The 7,828-nt window shown below is 34.4% G+C and overlaps 1 long non-coding RNA gene across 1 annotated transcript; it reads left to right on the forward strand.

The window, feature by feature from the left end:
• Window positions 1–5,888: 5,888 nt before the first annotated feature.
• On the forward strand, window positions 5,889–6,537 carry LOC108780316 (uncharacterized). The gene is made up of 3 exons (XR_001940898.1): window positions 5,889–6,097; window positions 6,331–6,374; window positions 6,461–6,537. It is a non-coding gene; the product is annotated as an uncharacterized LOC108780316 (long non-coding RNA).
• The last annotated feature ends 1,291 nt before the right edge of the window (window positions 6,538–7,828 follow it).

Consider the following 7,828-nt stretch of genomic DNA (forward strand, 5'->3'; position numbering starts at 1 on the left):
ATATGTATACATATAAATATGTAATAAGTTTTTATAAAATACTTTCCGAAAGCCGTAAAAACTGAGATTATTATCAATAAGAAAGATATCAGAGCATATCAGAAAAAAAAACTCTCTTCTCACGATTTCCACTTTTTTCCTTCGATTCGTGCTCATCGAATCAACCCATCGACATCATTAGCCGATGTCATCCGAGGTACTGGTATCGATTTCGAATCATACCAGCAAGCGGATGGAGAAATTTAATTGGGGGCCACGTAATTCCCAACTCAATTCGAACGCTTGCCTGTCACGAAAAAAATACCTGCTGGCGTCGAGCTCACGAGGAGTCAGAAGTGCCAGTAAAATCGCTCGAGGGAAAAATTTTCCTGTTAAAGCGGCAGCTTCCAAGATCATCCGCGTCGATCGCTACGTTGATTACGAACACACTTTTTAATTACTTCGTCGAACGTTAACGCCTCGCGAAACTTTAAGTTCGATCCAATACCACCACATTTCCAATAATGTTTTTTTATTGCGTGCATGAAATAAACCATAACGTATCATAACTAACAGTTTCTGCAAAATAAATAGAGATCAGTAATACATACAACAAATGTATCATCAAAAGGAAATATCATTGTTTGTACAAATATTATATATAATAGCAATGCGACTATATTATTATAGTACAACATCGATATTGAATATATTGTGCATTGTACACACATAACAAGATATCTGTTCCAAATTACTAGTCTCATCGCAGAATATTAGAAAATATGTATCTATAAATATAAACTATCGAAGCATGTTTGTTTGTATACGCAAGCAACTCTTGTGTATACGATGGGTGTAAGATTATTCTCGTCTATGAATAAAAAAATTATACAATTTTATTGTCCACACAAGTTCTCTCTGTCATGTGCGAGTTCATCGTCCTTTAAATTATTTGCTACAGAGCCCATACTTCCACGTATAACGAAAATCAGTTTTTCCATGTGCTGTTGTAATACGCCATTAAATGATTCAATTAATGACCGTACTTTAAATAAATTAGTATTCAAGATTCCCGCTGCTCTTCCCTGAGGTCGAACGCAAAGTGAGTGCGGAAAGAGGAGATCATTAAATATTACGGACAAAGTACCCCGTTTACTTTTGCCAGCACGGCGAGTTGAAAAGAGGAAGAGAGGAATGGATGGTAGAGGGAATTGCAGGGCTCGAAATCGTCAAACGGAACGCTAAGGAAGCTCTTATCGGATTTTTCCGCGGCAAATCCCTTCGAACTATTTAAATCGCACTGCCAAGTATAGCACATACCCACGTAATTCGCCGGAACTATGCGAAAAGTATTCCAAGCGGAAACGAGGGAGCGAACTATTTTGCGTTCTATACGCAGCCGGGAGATCTGCCGACCAAGGAAAAGCCACAGTAACTCTCCGCGGCAACCTCGAACGAATTGAGACGAAATTGCTACGGCGGGAACGACGGCTTTATTCGAAATAGGATATTCCTGGAGTTTCCCGGCCGGATATACGAAAGAGCACTTGAACACGTAATTAATTATTTAGTCGAGAGATCTACCTACAATGTACAAGTACGTCACGCTTTTCATTATAAGCATCGTAACGCATGAATTTCATAAAAATATTTGCCATTAATAGACGTTACATGTTCATTAACTTATTATTTCTAATAAATTAGCTACTTCAATTAAACTAATAAATCAAATGTTCAAGTAATATGATATTTCTTGCATTATAACTTTTGTAATTTACAACGCATGTAAATATATTACGAGGCAAGTATAAATATACATGTTTGTTATACATAAACTGAAACTTCGTGTACAATTCCGATAAAAACCGACTCGTTTACAAATTTGTTTTAAATTGTCAAATATGTATTTTTATTAAAGTTACTGTTTTTATTAAAGTTAATTAAATAAATTTCATATAAAATCATAACCATTTATAATGTTGTACACTTTTTCTACATATATTCGTTTGTATATAACTCATTCCCTCTTTTCTATTCGCCTCTTGATGCACGTATATTTTTATAGTATTATATTTTTAACGATATTCGTAGTACGATCTAGCAATCCATATAACCAAACAAATAAATACAAAAACTTAAAATTGATCTTGATTTATTCAGCTCGCTTAAACTTCAATATCTCCGACAAAATCCGTTGGCGAAGCTTCGAAGATTTCTTTACGACTCTTTCATTACCTTAGAAATTGCACGTCTTTAAAACTCTGGAACTTCTCACGGTAATTAAATCGCGACTCGAATCTCGGCTCATTCGAATTATCCGATCGAAGTAATAATTTCCGAGCACACACACAAACCTATAGATAATCGATGACACGTCGAGCGATACGCGGCTCTACTCTTATACGTTACTCGAGAATTTTTCAAGCTTGAATGGGATCAAAATAAAAGTGTCAGCCAGCGTTTTCACCACGTACCTTAATTGTACGAATTTTTTTACTTTTTTTTTTATTCAGTCCCATTCAAACACAGTGACAAGTAACAACTTTACACCACGTCGCGTCGTTCACAGCCGGCCATGACTGTTTAAAAAGTATAGCGATCTGTGTTATGTAACTGGTGTACGATTACAAAAAAAAAAAAAACCGCCGACGTAGACACTCGCGACATGCGTGAGGTGAAAATAATGAATAATACCGAATATAAACTAGCAATCAGAAAACTAGGATAAAAGTAATAGACATATCCATGTGGAATCATTCACGAGTACTCGTTATCGCTTCCATTGGACTTTTATTGGCTGTCCTAGTTACAATAGCGTATATAGCTCTCATTCTTGCCGTGCGATTCTCTCAAATATGTCTGCTGCTACCTGCCTGCCAATAACTACGATCGCAGGTATACGATTTGCATTCGAACGAATATGTCACGTCGGTCTCAATCGGAAAGTCTGAAAATAACGAAAACTGCGCGATTGCTCCGGTGGATACCGATCGATGTGTTCTATCAAAGTGAGAATTCGTTTGTTTCCCCTCCTACTCCTCGGATAAATAAATGCGATATTTGCCATCCGGTGTTACATATCAAAACCACGCGAAATCTATGATCCGAAAACAAAGCCGATGACTCCATGAAATATCGTGCATTCAATTGATAATTTTCATCAGTTCACTCGTATTGATATTTTTAATTAAATATCAGCATTATCGTTGCGCGGAAGTAGGTATACATACTGATGTTATTTATATTTTCGATACACACGCACAGCATATTGAATATCAAAATAAGTACATCTCATTCATCCGAATATCAAAGTAAATAAAGTTATTTAAAAAAAAGTTATACATTTCATTTTTAATAAAATATTGATTTAGAGATGCATGTAACGTTCTAAAAAGCGATTAAAACCGATTAAAAAAAGATCTCTGCTCGAAAATCAAAAAGCGAATAAAAACTAAATTTGAAGCTATTATGCTACTCCGTTTCATCGATATTATCTGTGTTATCGCTCTTTGTCTTCGCGTTCATAGTCGAGATCTAAATATATTTATCATTTGGCACGAGTGTGTTGTTCGTCCGCATCCCCCCCGGGAATCGGCCGTGCGAAAACAAATATCCTGATAGGTAGCCATCGGCGGACATGGTGTGAGCCGGTCTCGGGGTGTCACTTCAATCATAACGCATTAAAAGGACGGAAGAGAGTTATCAAAACCGCCGGGTATAAAAGACAGACTGACGAAACTGAAAAGCGGAAAGAAAAATTGCGAGCTTTCCGTGAAACGATCCTTCGTATTGCATCCGAGTCACGCGCCATCGACGAAATCTCCGTCGTTTTTCGTGAACTCTCGCGCGTCGCAATAAGCCTTGAACTTTGTACACAACATAAGCACTATATTATAGTCGAATTTTAAGCTGTAATGCGGAAAACGTTGCCTTGTCCCCATATGTGAGTATCATTCAAACGGTTTATTGCTAAATCGTGTTCACACAACGCGTTTCCCCGAAGTTACAGTTATAAACGAAATACATAGACATACAAACTCGCTTGCGACTCGATAATCTCGCAAAACGACATGGACTATGCTGTACTTGCTAGAATTTATAATTTTAGAGTTGATTTCGATGCGAAAGCACTAGTTTGTTACATGCGGATGCATGAGTATTTTGCATTTCAAAATTACGAAGCAGACGTAAATATACGCAAAATGTACGGTAAACATGCAACAAATATTAAGAACAAAGATTGTATTGCAGAAACTGTTTTAACTTTTGAAATCCTCTTTGTAGCAGTCACGTCGACGATGCAATATGAGAGAAGTTTTCAAAGTTAATGAACATATTTCAACGATGGCACATGCTAAGTATGCGTTGAAATTAAAGACCATTTCTGCATGTGCTCGCTTTGAACATGGCAGATAAACTGGAAATAGTCACTTTGTGTATGATCGGGCGGTGGCCCTGCCAAGCTATTATGAGTTTACATGCGAAACGAAATACGTTTCATGTTCGCAAAATATTTGATATTCGGTGATACTGCATCATGGAAAAACTCTGTTATCCCAGCATAATTTATAACATAACGTGACAAAACGGAATAAATATAGATGATCAATATTGAACGAGTTAACTGATACGTTCGATATTCCAGTAATTCCGGCATACGCGTTCGCAAAAAGCAAGCGTATCAAAAAGGAATACTCGACAAATGTTTTATTCCACTGTGTATATAAAAAATATCTGTATAAAAAGAAAAGAAAATTATATGGACTCAGAGAGACGGTTTCTTCCTATTAAACGTCCATTTGAACGATATGGCGTTTGTGAAAAATTCAAGATCCAATTCACCTTTGAAATCCGGTAAACTATCGCAAGTACAATTCTCCATGACGACGGTGCAGTGATCTCAAGTGTATACTGACCATTGTTTCTCAGTAGAAATCATAATGCGAAAACGTAATTCCTGAGCTACTCCACGAGCTCCCGCCGTCTCTTTACAAACGTTAAAGAGCTATTCTAATTTTCATTCAGTAAGTCAGTGTTTTGTCGTGCGTTTCGAAATGTTTCGTAGCGCTCCGTTGATTGTGAATCAGTTCTCAACTGTCTGCTTTTTCGAACAAAAGTTATAATTAGGAAAACAGATTTCACTAATTCGCTATATATTATCTCCCACCTACGTATATTTCAGTTTGTAAAATTAGTACACTAAATAAATAATATATATTTTAGTTTCTAAAATCTGCATAAAACTTTGTCTTCCATAAGTTCGTATTTTTGTTTTAACGTAACACAGTATATCCACTTAAAAATTTGCGTCTTTGGAAGAGGAAAAAAAGTATGTAATATAATATATTGAAAAACTAGAAATGTAGACTTATTAGAATTTACTGTGACGAGAGATAATAAATTCACGAACCTATACATCCTCCTCCGTTTTAATTGTTCTTTCTTTACGTTATTATAAAATTAATTCCTATACATAAAATTCCTTTAACGTTTTCTCTGTACAATTTTTTAATATTAATTAAAGACCGAATTTACTCGCGACTGGAAAGCTCGCATATCACTTTTGTCCTCTCCAGAAAGTACTTCGATTACGTCGATGTCTTATACGACCGTCCTTTACGGAACACGTAAGCTCGGCTAACGCGAAATAGCGATATTACGATGCTCGGCACTATCTTCCGAACATAAAGTAGTGCTTAACAACTGCGCTACGTGCTTTACGTTGTCATTTCATACCGATTGTGTTCGTGGTAAACGCTACTGGAAAATTCGCACGCACATACATATATGTGTGTGCATATGTGTACGTCCACAAAACAACTCGTACGAATTTTAAGGCTATCGTTAAATGAAAAGAATCGCATATGCACTGTCCGCTATTTCGTAGTCACCATTTGGTATCGGATCATTTCAAACGCTCTTTTACGGGTCGAAGTTGCAGATTGTTATAAAAAAAATTCCTCCCACAGTTGCCAAAAAATTCTATTCGTTTAATTTTTATACGTTTCATATTGTTCGGTTACCATCGATCTTTCATCGTACTGTTATATATGCGCTCGTATCGTACATTGTAAAATTTGTGACCACTGCAATTCCACGTTATCCGCATTAGAATCAGGTAAATAAATCAAATATTTAACGACAAATCCGCAACGTAAAGATAAATAAATATACGAATTACAGAGAAATATATAAAATAATTATGCGTCTACATATAAGTAAAAATTCACTTTCATCATTTCGTTATCATTAATTAAGTACTTAAAAATTTTGATTTTCCACCATTACATTTTATCTCTCTTGTAATAAAAAGTACACCGTTAAAATATTAAAAATTTTTATCATTTACAGAAACGTCATAATTATGGAAAATGCTAAAAAAACTATCAGACAAAGTAAGTTTTAATTACTCTACCTCTTGTTACTTTTTCTATTTCTCTATCAAGGACGTCCTTTTATCTTACATATATATTATAAACAGGAAAAAGGGAACTAGAAAACAATATTGAAAATGAATTATCAGACAATGTCGAGGTGCAAGAAAAGAAGGAAGAACCACTAAAAAAAAATTTCAAATATTATTTTAATAGATTTAGGTACTATCATTATTATTATTCTGAGAAAATTAATTCCTTCATCGCAATAGTATGCATGTGGATTATTAAAATTCAGCTTTACTTAATGGGTTTTAGAATTAACGGACTTCCCTCAATTCACGAAATTGAGGAAAGTTGTTTGCAGATTAACCAAAATTAATATTATTGTATTAATTGATAACTTCGGTTTTACTTTATATATATATGTGCAATCTAATTATTTATAAAAATAGAATAAAAGATCACATGATATCATTTTAAAAAACCCGAGAAAATTATCGCGTTTCATCCTAATCAAAGCATTGAACGAATAAAGAATTGCTTTTAACTCCGATTTTTCTTATCTCATTTGAACGTCTCGGACCTATGACCTCTATTCAAAACTTTCACGCTTCAAACATATTCGACTGTATGCTGCTGTAAAACTTCAAATATTCACGAGCCGATTGTAAAAGATGCAGACCAATCTCCGCGAGGTGCTACACGTAATGGAAACAGCTTTGAAAAATTCCTCAGTCTGTTGTTATCCGATAAAAGTTGCCTCACTCGGTCACTCATTCAGTCGAACATTTTAAATGTTACTTACGAATCTCACGTAGCATGCCATTGCTTTTTTCTAGACCTACTTTGTCTCGAAGGAACTCCAACAAACAAACTTTTCACTTCCGTTCAAACCATAAACGAGTGAATTTTTTAATTCATTTCCGCATTTCAGTGCACGTATGCTGACATTACAAAACTTTCCTAATGCTATTTCATGTTACATACGCGCGGATTGAGGTCATTTACTACGACATTTAAAATATTATAATTTGTCCTTTTTAAATATTATACTGTAAATATAGAAATAAAAAAGAAGATTATTCATGGAAAGAAGAATTAAAAGAGAGAAGAAGAAGAAAAAAGAGAAGTCGATCTTTCAGAATTAAAATAAATGAGCAATACAAAAATTATTATCGAGTCAATAAACCATTTAATGAAATAAATAGAAAAAATCTAATCCTAATTTTTAATTATGGTACATTATATAAAAAACGATGCAAGCGCGTTTATGTGTGTATGTAAATATTTAAATAAATAAAAAATTAAATAAAAATTTTTATATGTATTTCTGTATGTTTATTTATTTGTATGATTATATTTGTTAGATGTGTATTTGAATTTGTATTACGAGAAAGAGTGAAATCCATTGTAATTTTGCAGAAGATAAAACAATGTCTTCTACTACTACTGTGAACAATATGTATACGATA

This window comes from Cyphomyrmex costatus, unplaced genomic scaffold (assembly GCF_001594065.2).
Source record: "Cyphomyrmex costatus isolate MS0001 unplaced genomic scaffold, Ccosl1.0 scaffold69, whole genome shotgun sequence".
Taxonomy (NCBI): domain Eukaryota; kingdom Metazoa; phylum Arthropoda; class Insecta; order Hymenoptera; family Formicidae; genus Cyphomyrmex; species Cyphomyrmex costatus.